General features: G+C 34.7%; 1 protein-coding gene across 3 annotated transcripts in view; it reads right to left on the bottom strand.

Moving 5' to 3' along the window:
* Positions 1-13,093, bottom strand: part of NTN5 (netrin 5) — a 533,395-nt gene extending 520,302 nt beyond the window's left edge. For all 3 annotated transcript variants that reach the window (XM_072110515.1, XM_072110514.1, XM_072110511.1), the window contains exon 1: positions 12,822-13,093. The gene's annotated coding sequence lies outside the window, so the exon portion shown is untranslated. The remainder of the gene's footprint in view (positions 1-12,821) is intronic.
* Between the last annotated feature and the right edge of the window lie 227 nt (positions 13,094-13,320).

Below are 13,320 nucleotides of genomic sequence, written 5' to 3' on the forward strand. Positions count from 1 at the left end.
AATTTTTTTTTTTTTTTTTAAACTTGCCTTGGCTCCTAAATGTTTATTTTTAAAAGGGGTTAAAGAGGTAAGTGCACCCCATAAATTTTTACACAGTTTCTCCTGAATGCAGTAATATCCCACACGTGATCACAAACTGCTATATGGGCGCACAATGCGGCTCAGAAGGAAGGAGCATCTATTGGCAGATTTTGCTGGAACAGATTTTAGGCGCTATGTCGCATTGTGTGAGCCACTAATATAGTAGGGCAGTAAAAACCTCCAAAGTCTGTACCCATTTTAAAAACTAGACCCCTCAAGGATTGCAGTAACACATATTTGGGTGCACAATACCCTGTTGTTTAAACTTTATTAGAATTTTTTGGAGGACGGTAATATTCATTAATTGGTTTTTAAGGATTTTTTTGTGTTTTATACACCAAATAGCGGTATTGGTTTCATGCAGGGGTAAATGTGACTTTTTGATCACTTTTATGGTGTTTTTTGTTTGGTTGAATGTACAAAAATCATAATTTTTGTTGTGTTTTTTATTTAATTTTTTTAAGGAGTTCACCATACGGGTTCAGTAATGATTTTGGTCTACTGCATTATGTTATGGATGTGATGATACCCTTCATCAGACCCCAGGGGTGCAATGGGGACGATCAGCACCCACATACTCGCCGCGGGGGTGGCCTATTGCCAGCTGAAGTGGTGGGTGGGTGCTTTAGGTGCTGTGGTCATGTTTGACTGTGATGCCTAAAGGATTAAACAGCCAGGATCGTGACTATCACGATCCTGGCTGCTCATGCAGAAGCTCAGCTGTCATGTTTAGCCGGTCTTCTGCACGGATCGCACAGGCTCTACTTTTGAGTCTGTGTGATCCTCATGATGTTCAGGAACATCATGGTGGCCCAAAAAGAAGCTCAACATGACGTTCCCCAATGTCATGGTGGCTTAAGGTGGCTTAAGGGGTTAAAGTATGGCTTGACCATGTATAAAAACTGTCACCTTCTGTGGCACCTCTTTATCCTTAAATATCTTGTGAGCAGAGCCCTCATTCCTACTGTTTCATCTGAGAATCTTATTGCTCAGTTATGTCATATTTTATTTTTATATGTACCCCATCTGTTAAACGCAGTGGTATATACTGGCGCTTTATAAAGAAAAATCTATTGTTATAATTATTAAAGGGTTAATACTAAACATTCTCAAAAATTTAAATTAACTTAAGGTTTATTTACCTACTGAGAAATAAAGGATAACAAATGTATATGTAATAGTGTAGTAAATAAAGTTAGAAATAGACATCAGTCTGTACCAGGCCCTGGGAAATGGGGAAGGTGTGTGAGCCAGTCAGAAGCTGGTCTGAGTGTAGCTTCCATGCCCCTGTAAACAAAGAGGGGCATGGCAACGAGAGAGCCCAGTGCAAGACACCGGAGGGACCAAGGAGTTCAGTACATGTTTATTTTTTTAAAACAGCCCCCTACCGCCACATACCTCTTTTTTCTCAGGCAACCCCTTTAAGGAAATTAGTTGCCAGGTAAAAAGAGCAAAATTAAAAGTGTAAAAATGATATATTTTTTCCTTCTATTTCAAACTGTAAAACTAAATGTTATACAGTAACATAGACATGCTGATGATGATGAAAAAGCACAGAAAATGCCATAGTTATTGAAAGTTGAAAAAGGCCAGTCATATAGTGGTAATATGATAACAGTCATTATCTGTGTTAAGTTGATTTTTAGTAATCATAACTTTGTAAATGTTGTTTATTATGTCATTCCATAAAGCATTATGTCATTCCATAAAGCATTATGTCATTCCATAAAGCTATATTATACAAATATATTACATATATGCAATAATGTAATTAAATATATACAGTTATGTAGTAAATGTATTTTACCATTTGTGTTACAAATAACAAAATAAAAGACAATATTATCTGCCAGCTACCTACTGTGATACACATTTCTTCAGTAACATTATACATAGTGCCAATAAACCAGCTTACTTTTTATGATGGAAGATTTAAATTTGCATTGATGTACCATAGGACTTTCTTAATGTGTAAACTGTAATGTGCTTGAGGATTGCCTTACATTGCCTTATATATTGTATAATAACACAGTCGGGGGCTTGTCTAAGTGAATCATTAAAACCAAAACGCTTAATGCTTTGTATTCTAAGCATCAATGTGTTTGGTTTAGCAGCACTAAGGTACTAAGGAATTTTGAGGTCCACCATATGGACTATATTTATGAATTGGGTGATTTCAATGCTTATACAAACATGAAGAGGTTAACATTTAAACATTCCCAGTCTTTTAGCCTGGGCAATTTTTCTTCCTTTTCTAGGTGGTTGTCAGCTCTCAGGAATTTACTTGTTGAAATCTTTTGTCTGGCTCTCTGGAGTTTTTGATCTCTCTGTATAGAACATTTTGTCTCATTATATTTATTCTATTTAACAAGATAAAGGTACTTGTAAATTTGTGGTTGGGTGGAACATAAACAGTGTATTATGAAACAAAACAGATTTAAATTATTATGAACTAATTCTAATAAACAATAATTTAGAATAAAATATATTGTTAAATTTGAGAAATGCCTGTGACTTCTTATATTATTCATAATTTATGTTCGTTACAACCTTAAGAATCGTTTTAACTAAATGTTTTGTCACATAAATATATTATAAATATATATAGTTATAAGTATGTATGTATATATTATCATATTTTTGTCTTTGATTTATTTACACAGTTTAGTACCCCTGAAGATGTCAGAAAGTAATTGTTCATCCACCTAAAAAGAAATTGACAACTTTCACATGGGGATAGCTTGTTTTGAATTCTTTGGGTTTATTTTGCCATATAATACATGGAGTTTGAATGACACATCCTTTATAGAAATTACAAGTTAGTATTGTTTTTAGGAAAAGAGAAAGATTTTCCTGGAATTTAAAAGGCCACAAGAAGTGAAAAACCAGTCACAATTATTAAAATGAAAAAACAAACTGTATTTCAAATTTCGCTGGTTACTAAGTTAATGTCTTCATAATTAATATAACATAACAAATACAGCCTAATCTAGCTTTTTTATTAAACATTTTGTTTTAATTATAAAAACAGAAGTTAGTAATGTAAAATAAATGTTCCAAATATATAAAAACTGGTGGAATGTGCCTAGTTTTAGTTTGCACTTTCCTTGTGCAAGTTGCACCACATTATTTAATAGTCTTGGACGCTTTTAGTTAAGTCTGGTCTGTTTTCAGGATGCACAAGTGCATTGTTTTTAAACAGTGGCAGACAAAATGCAGCAGGGACACAATTGTGGTGCACAAACATAATAAATACATGTGCAAGCTCCAAAGACACTTTTGCATGCAAACGTGACCAATAAACTGACGCAGGTACTAACTAATTAATCTGGCCCAATAAAGGTGGTCCCCTACTTAAGAACACTCGACTTACTTACGACCCCTAGTTACAAATGGACCACTGGATATTAGTAATTTACTGTACTTTAGCCTTAGGCTACAATAAACAGCTATAACAGTTATCACAGGTGTCTGTAATGAAGCTTTAGTGTTATTCCTGGTTCTTATGACAACTCAACATTTTAAAATCCAAATGACACAGAGACCAAAAAAGTTCTGGCTGGGGGTTACAATGATAAAATATACAGTTCCGACTTACATACAAATTCAACTTAAGAACAAACCTCTGTAGGTTTGTTCTTAAGTTGAATTTGTATGTAAGTCGGAACTGTACATTTTATCATTGTAACCCCGTCTGTACCCTATCTTGTATGTAACCCGGGGACTGCCTGTATGTTTACATGAAACACAAAATAGACATTGTAGATCCAGATTATGAGAATAGTGTGCTTATCTATTGAGATGTTCAGATGTCAAATTATTTTCTATAAAGTCTCTTGTTTTTTCAGCACAAGATTCTATTGTTCTTTCTCTTTTCTTTTGATGCTGTTTTTTAATCTACCTTTTTATGCGGGGGACCATCTCATATGGTGTTCTTAACTAAAAGGGCCTGATTTATCATTAATGAGGCAAACTGCACTACATGTAGTTTGTCTCACCAATGTGCAGAGTGTGCCAGATTATTGAAGACTGGCGCACGGTCTTCAAAAATTTGACACACCCAGAGTGTGCCAAATAAGCTTAAACTAAGTGCACTCGTTTTTTTCTCTTACATTCAGTTTAACAGGCATGCTCCACAATTATGTTGGGACTTCCAAATTCCAATGTGGATGCCTGTGCAAATGCTTAAGGTACACAGATGTCTGCATATGTTTACATCTATACATGGACTAATTTATTCAGCATTATTCATTTATTTTTTAATTTATGCCTTTTTACCCCTTTTTGCTAAAGTCAGTTTTCAACTTCCTGAACAGCCCACATTCATATCTACATGTAGTGTATGTATCACAATAAATGGTTATAACTTTGGAAAGCTTTGCAGAAGTGATTTTGAGACTATTTTCTTGTCACACATTATTTAAAATTTCGGGTGATATGTTTAGTGTTTAGTTATAAAAACAGTTTCTATGGGTATTTGCTAGTTTAGGGAAGTTATTTTTTATTCTAAATAAAAATATCTTACTTTTTTCCTTTTTTTTACACTGCAATACTGATGACAGTGTAATCTGTAATCTGAGCATGCAGGGTCTAATCCACAGGGGAAGGTCATGCTTGACTGTGGCGTGTAAGCAGGATAACACCCACGATTGGAGTTCTCTCCGATCATATGAGCAAGAGCAGGGTGTTATCTGTAATATACAACTGACACCCACAGTTTCTGATGCCGGAACCACTTCTTAGCCAGTGACACGCGCAAGTCGTAATAGTACAGTGGTTTACAGGAACTCAGTTCACAAGCACTGTCACCTCAAGTGTCAACCCTTCCTCCTCATAGATTGTAAGCTATAGCAAGCGGGGCCCTCACTCTTATTTTGTCTGCATATGTACCCCATGATCTGTACAATGGATCATGAGCCTGCAATTTTATGCTTGTTAAAAATGTAAAAATATATTTAAAAAAATCTTATATCTGAAATCTTCCAATTTTCTAACTTTAGGCAACATTAATGGGTTAGACACTTATTAAGTCCAACATTTGTTATACAGAAAGGAAGTCATAGTATGGAAACAGGACATACTGTAATTGAACAGACTATTTGAATACTATTATAGTTTACATATTACATATGTACTACTGGAATGCACATATATTCATGGAATCAAAAAAATAGCATTACTTTAGGAGACATTCTTGTAATACTTTTTTTATAATGAAGACACACAGCTGGAAAATATTTTTTGCTTAAATGAAAAATATACATTTTGGTGTGAATGTTTCATACATCATATTGACATGTCAGACATGCCATTTGTAAGATGTAATTTTCCTAGAAATTGTATGGTGGGATCTTGACACCTGTCAGAATGGGAAAACATGGCAGAATTAATTTATTCATCTATCTATCTTATATATTTACAAATAATTTATAATGCATTAAAGTTTTCAAAACATCAAAATATTTAAAAATATGAATATGTGCAAAAGTAATATACTTTCAATTCACTTTAAAGAATTTGAAAGTGATAACTTTCAAGATATGCTGACATCTGTGAAGTGACACTGTTACTGGAACCTATATTTTTATGTTCTTTTGAATTGAAGCTGAAAAATAAAACTGCTTTCAAGGGTCAGGTAAGTGCATCAAAGTGAAGTTTGAATTAAAGGCATGTTTATCTCTTGCAAATGCTTAAATGAAATGACTTATGGATGAAAAACAAAACTGTCTATGAGAATGTACTAAGTGATACATCTATTTATTTGTATCTGAACAAAGAATACAAAATACAGCTATTGTGTGAAGAAATCATAAAACTTATATACAGTCGTATTTGTAAAAAATAATTACACCTTTTTGAAGCATTTTGGGTTATTTTGACCATAAATATTGTTGAATTCATGTTTTACAAATATCCAATGACTTAGATTGATCAGTAGTCTTTAATGTGAGAAAATAAAAAAAGAAATAAAATCAAAGTATTCTTGGCGTAAGTGTTTAACTTCAAAAAAAGGTAAGATAGAAATGTTGGGATTTTCAAGTATAAGTTGTATTCTGTAGAGGGTTTGCAATACAAAGCATACAGTTTAAGCTGCTCAAAAGCAAACTCTTTCACCAAACAAACAGATTACTCAGGCACAACTAGCATAATAGTATGCTACATCAATTTAAAGGTTATATGGAGAGAGCTCTAGTAGTAAGCCCTTTCACTTAAGACCTAATCATAAAGGTAACTCCCCTATGCCAGAGTGGTCAGAGGTGGCCCTCACAATTATTGAATATATACCAAAAACTAGACGAAAAGAGGGAAATCCATGCCAATAATGAATTTGTAAAATAGAGAAACTTTATTGATAACAAATTATTTTTTTTTAAATGTACTAAACAATTCCAGGAGAGACAATGCATGAACAACCCAGGTAAGGTTACACAGCTGTATATAGAGTAGTGCAAAGGGAGCGCTGCTCCTAATGGCAGTAATGTGTACTGCATCACTTAACAAAAACTCATGCCCAGACACAGAAGTTAAGCAGATAAATACTACAAATAAACATGCAGTTATTTGAAAAAATATCAGACCCAAACAAGGATGTAAATCTGTGAAAGGGAGATCTCGTGGACCACAGTACCTGGTGTTCAGCCCCTGGTGTGTACAGAAGGGATCTGCTGCATTATACAGACACCCACCGGTAATACCCTAGGCCTAGGGGGTTAGGAAAATAAAATTGTAAAAAAATATTAAGATAGCATCTCCTTTCCATAGAACATAAATAAACTATCAAATACATGACCGGGTTAGGTATCCCTGCATCCCAAAATTCCTTGAATATAAAAATGACTATCCAATGGAATGAACACTGTAAGGTTCTAAAATACCAAAATGTCCAAATGGCTATTTTTTCACTATTATGTCAAACTTGTAAATTCAAATCGTTGACATCCAAAAATGGTATAATTGAAAAAGTCAGCCACTTCACAAAAAACTAAATATTACCCAGCTTTCTACAGCAAAGTATGAAAAGGTTATTGGTGTCAGAACATTATTCTAAAAAAAGAAACATTTTTTTATATACAAACAAAACTATATAAATTTGGTTTCTTAGTAATCGTACCGAGCAAAAGAATAATTGGTAGTTTTAACTGCACTGTAAAAGCCATAAATATGTAGGAAATTGTGCTACAGTGTTTTTAGTCAATTTCCCAGCATCTGGATTTTTTTCAAGCTTCCCAGTATATTGCATGGAATATTAAACACTGAGAAAAGGAAGTACTATTTGTTCTGCAAACATCAAGTCCTGAAATGGCTCTATAAATGTAAAAATGAAAAAAAGTTGGAAGGCTTTTGGAAGGTGGGGAGTGAGAAACAGAATCACAAAGAATGGAGAAGGGCCGTATGGCCCCAATCCAGCAAACCCAAAACCTCAACATGAACAGAAGCATTGGGTCCACTTATCTAAAAACCTTATCTAATTACAATCAATTGTATTTTTGTGTATATGTATAACATTAAGTACCGTATTTTGTACAAAAAATTCTTTGATTTTCTCAGAAATCAAAGGTGCGTCTTATAGTCCAGTGCGCCTTATTTATGAACCGTACTTACAGACAACAGCTGCCTTGAACTGTGCACAGGTCTGCAACCTGCTGGTCATTCATCCTTATAAACAGGTGCGCCTTATAATCCAGTGCGCCTTATATATGAACCTAGACATTTTAGCAGGCATTTATTGATGGTGCGCCTTATACTCCGGTGCGCCTTATAGTACGAAAAATACTGTATATGACTAAGGATTTTATAACACATTTGACCCAAATGTTTTTTGACCAAATGATTTGACTGAATTGTGTACTCTTCTGCATGGTTATACCAAAAAGACATGACTGATAGGGGTGTACCAGACAGAAGAACTTTATATTTCTAGAATTCTTGAGAGTTTTTGCCTGGGAAGAAGATCCTAGTGGTGGTTCCGGTGGTTTGTTTACTACAATGATATTTTCTAAAATAATGATATGTAGTGATGAAATGCCATGAAATGTATTTATGTGGTGTTTTAATATATCCATTTTATTATACCCACATTTGCTTTTAATTATAGGTAGGTAATAGGCTGTAGCTTTAAAGAAAATCTACCATAATACAACATGGTAAACAAGGAGCACTTACTCATTGATCTAGGCACCGTAACTGTGGTAATAAATATTTGTTATCCATTGTCTCCTTCCTTCTAAAATATACTTTTCTATTAAGCTAATGAGCCTGAGGCACTTTGGTGGGCGTTTCCAGAGCCATTTAATTATGTCTTTCCACTGGTTGTTACAATGAGCAGAGCAGGAGGGAGAAAGCAGGGGGAGGGTGATACTCATTGTAACAGCAGTGAAACACCAATGGACTTGAATGTTTGATGATGTAATATTATCTAGATGTAAGCACTCTAACGTTTATAAATGCATGGGGACCCAGAGATCAGTGGGTGCCCAAGCAGTGTAGGAAGCAGTTGATAGAACGGTTGTTATAAAACTATTGTTAGGGATACTGGTTAGAAGTCTGATGCCGACTAAGTCTGCATGTGTGCCTTAAACTGTATCTCCTGCATGCCAATGTTTAACCCCTTAAGGACGCAGCCTGTTTGCAGGTTAAGGCTCGCAACTTTTTTTTTAAATTTGACCAGTGTCTCTTCCTGTGGTAATAACTTTTGAACACTGTTACTTATCAAAGCGATTCTGAGATTGTTTTTTCCCCACATGTTGTACTTCATTTTAGTGGTAAATTTTGGCTGATAAGTTTTGCGTTTATTTACAAAAAAAAGAAAAAAATGATGAATTTTCAGAAAAATTTGACATTTTCGAAATTCTAAATCACCGCGTTTTCAGGCAGATCGATTTACCACCTAAATAACTTGCAGAATAACATTTCCCATTTGTCTACTTTACATTTTTATAATTTTTGAAATGTTTGGATAATTTATTTTGACGTCACGTGGCCTACAAATCGAATAGCGATTTTCCGTATTTTCGGAATTGACTATTTTGGGGATAAATACTGTTTGAAATCAAATTTTACATATTTAGCTACAAAACCCCCTATATAACCAACCCATTTTCAAATCTGCACCCCTCAAACTATCAGAAACAGCATTTACAAAGATTGTTAACCCCTTGAGATCTTCATAGTAATTGAATCAAAATGGCGGTGAAATTTAGAATGGTCAAATTTTGTCGGTTATACGTTCATTTAGCCCTAAAATTTACACATTTCCAAAAGATAAAAAGAGAAAACTCACCATAAAATTTGTTCTACAATTTCTCCTGAGTGCAGCGACCCCCCACATGTGGACATTACTTGTGTTATGGGGGCACAGCAAGGCGCAGAAGGGAAGGAGCACCCTGCAGCTGCCAGGATTTTAGTTTTCTGGTTGCCCCCTTTTGAAGGCTATAAAATTTTCGCTTTTCCGTTATTTGGGGCATGTGACGGCATTTTTTTTGCGGGACGAGATGCTTTTTCCAGTGTTACCATTTTGGGGTTGGTATCACCTATTGTTGAAAATTTTGGAACTTTTTTTGAGGTCATGAGTAGAAAAGCATCAATTTTGTACTGGATTTTTTACTTTTTTTTTTTTTCGTGTTCACCGTATATCCTAATAATCCTGTTATCTTTATTCTATGGGTCGATACGATTACAGGGATACCAGACATGAATATTTTTTCTTATGTTTTACTAAATTTGCCAAATAAAACCCTAATGTGGGGAAAAATCTATTATTTTTGCATCGCTGTCTTCCAAGTGGCATAACATTGTTACGTTTTTGGCTACAGAGCTGGTCGATGGCTTGTTTTTTGCGGGACATGTTGTTCTTTGCAACAATATCATTCTGGAGTACATATGTTTTGTTGATCACTTTTTATTGCATTTTTTGTGGGATATAATAGGTAAAAATCATAATTTTTGGCGGGTTTTTAACGGTTTTTTTTACGGCGGTCATCATATGGGTTCAATATTTATTTAGTTTTATTCTATGGATTGTTACGGACGCGGTGATACTATATATGTGGGGTTTGTGTTATGATTGAGACTTTTTTGAGTGTTATATGTCTCTTTATATGTTTTGGGGCTTATGGGCATTTTTAGTGATTTATAAAGTAATTTTTTATTGAAAAACATTTTTTTTTACATTTTTTTACATGATCCACCATGGGATATGAACAAGCAATCATCTGATTGCTTGTTGTTGATAATACTCTGCAATACTAATGTATTGCAGGGTATTATCAGTGCCAGCCTATGCAGATGCATAGGCTGACACTTTGCCTTTAAGATGACGTCACAGACGCCATCTTAAAGGTAAACCCTCCAGGCTTCTCTGGGGTCCCGATCGGACCCCAGAGGTGCCAAAACAGCGATCGCCCCCCCCCCGAAAACGATGCGGGGGGGGCCGATTGTGGGGTAAAGACCCCCAGAAGGCATGTTAAATGCCACGGTCGCGTTGACCGCGGCATTTAACGGGTTAAACACCCGCGATCGGAGCCCACTCCGACCGCGGGTGTTAGCCGGGGATGTCAACGGTAGATTACCGTTGAAATCCCGCGGCTAACGATGCCGGTTCGGCTGCTATACAGCGCTGAACCGGCATCGTCTCTGCGCAGTAGCTGTACTGCGCTGAGCGCTATTCGCGGGACTCAGCGCAGTACAGCTACGGCGCAGAGCGCTAAGGGGTTAAAGCTATGGCAATATATCTCCTGCTTTTCCATTCAGAGAGCAGTTATAGGGACCCCAAGAAATTATTTAGCTGAAGACATGCCATATCTGATATTGCTATGTCTTAAGAAATTGTAAAGTCTTTTACATGTATGCTGAGGAAATTTGTGGAAGAAAATGATTATGCATTAAAAACTTTGCATGACATGTTGAAAAGATAATAGAAGTACCTTATCCATTAGTGATATCCTAGTATGAATTTAATCTGCAATGCACTACCTAATTACACAAAAACAAAGTAATACATGGTAGATTATATTCTGTAGTTGCAATTGTCATAAGTTGTTTACAGGTTTTATACTATGAAATTTGTTTAGTCTGATTACAATCACATTTAGTCTTAACTGTTGCATAAAAAAGGATTATTTAAAAAAATTTACTGGTAATTGCGGTGACTGTAACAGAAACTATTGCCACAAGTTATCAATTTGTGTAGGAGTATTTAGTCTTATTTCAGGAATACAAATACATATTCTCAATATGTCAAATCTTCATATTACAATCATAATTTTGTACAATTTGCAAATTATTGTAGGTATCCTTTGCCTGACCATGCATCATATAATTCAGATCTTCACAGAATTGTATCATGTAAATTTCCAATTTTCTCTATAGGGATCCTAGTAACTAAAGCTGTCATTATGTTTCCATATGAAAAGGTACAATGACTGAGTTACAAAGTCGCTTGTTACATTTGGACAGATTGCTAACCCAGGAGACAAAAAAAATGTTGAATTCAGAAGCATTTACCCTTTTAATAGTAGTGTACAGTTTCTCAGGCAGAAAACAAATGTGAGGACACGCAAGAGACAGTTTTATGCAGGAAAACAGAACCATTTCTGAGAACGCTGCTTCACTGTACCACAAAGTAAAATCATAGCAATCTTTAAAAGCGTTCACTTCAATAATTTATTCTATTTTGCATCCATGGTTGTTAATGCTGGTTTTACTGGTATTTACTGGTATTACTACAGTTTTTAAAAAAATGCATGTGAACCAGATAAATGGCCCATTTTATGAAATGGTAAATAATAGAACTTGGTCAGTTGTTACAAATGCTTTTATAAAATAGATTTTGCTCTTATATTGCTGCTAATATAGTCATAATAATAGTCACACAAAGTTGCCTAAAACCATTAGCATTACAGTAGAAGATTCAGCAATTCAACAATTCAAAATTTAGTCCACCCCATATGTATAAGACAATTGTTACAAAGATATATATGATCTCTTAAACAGCTTTGGGAAAGATGAACATTGTTTGCCAAACAAAATATTCACTCATTAGCAAGTATATATCAATTATCAATTAGAAATCCTTGTTTGTTTTCAAAACTCTACCCACAAATGTGAGTAAAACTTGCAGTACATAAGCAAATGTATAATGAAGAACTATTGTTCTTACTACTATTGTTTTTTAATACATACATGTCATAGTATAGAAGTTAAATCCTAATTTTCAAATCACATATCTAATGTAAATACATGGTAGCCCTTATTTTTATCTTCCCAAACATGAAAGTGTATTTGCTGATAGCCAGTAAAATGTTGTGGATTTACCTGGATAAACTATTGAAAATGTCTAATTAATAGTAACAGTAATGACTGTATTGTAGGTTTTCATTAAACATTCATAGCACCTGCGATTATTAGGTTATTCAAGAATATAATCTAATGCCATAAATATGATCATAAATGCTATGGACATCATAACTGTTTTGCATAATGATTTACTTATAGTGTATTATATGTTTTGCAAACATGAAGGCTCTTGGTTCTTTTTACAGTATTTATCAAACATTTTCACAGTTAAATCCATACTAATGTTCAGAGGTAGTAAAAGAGACTTACTGCTGATCTAAGAGTTTAGATAAGAATGAGTTAAATGCAACAGAAAAATGTTAGTAAAAAGTTTAACAAATTGTAACACAGTTGCAAAGTAAATGTCTGGAAAATAACATCATCACAGAACTGCATTTGTCACTTACCATGTTGTTGACTTCTGCTTTTATTGAAGATTTCAATTTTAGTGGTTTTGATTTTTTCTTATTTGGTTTAAATCACTCTGCTCTGCTATAACTTGTAGCTGAATGTTTTCCATTTGAAGTAGGGTGTCACACAGAGACTGAGCATTGAGTGGAAAGAATATAGACTAAAGGAGATTCCTTTTTTCAGCAGAAATGTTTGGAAAGCTCAACCTTTTAAGGAGGGTTTGTTTTATTTGATAATAGGGTTGGAAGGTATCACAATTCAAAAACACAAACTATTTTCATCACAAGAGGGAATGGGTGTCTGTCTACGGTAGGGGGGGAGGGATTGGGGAGAGTGTAGTGAAAGAGAGACAGATGGAGAAAATCACCATAGGTGATGTTTTAGAAAATATACTAGTGTGAAAATGAGCTCATGTCAGCTTCATAATCCCCAATAGACTGCACAATTTTCCCGATGGAGCAGAATTTAACATTTCATACTTTTGGTAACCGACAA

This window comes from Engystomops pustulosus, chromosome 6 (genome assembly GCF_040894005.1).
Source record: "Engystomops pustulosus chromosome 6, aEngPut4.maternal, whole genome shotgun sequence".
Taxonomy (NCBI): domain Eukaryota; kingdom Metazoa; phylum Chordata; class Amphibia; order Anura; family Leptodactylidae; genus Engystomops; species Engystomops pustulosus.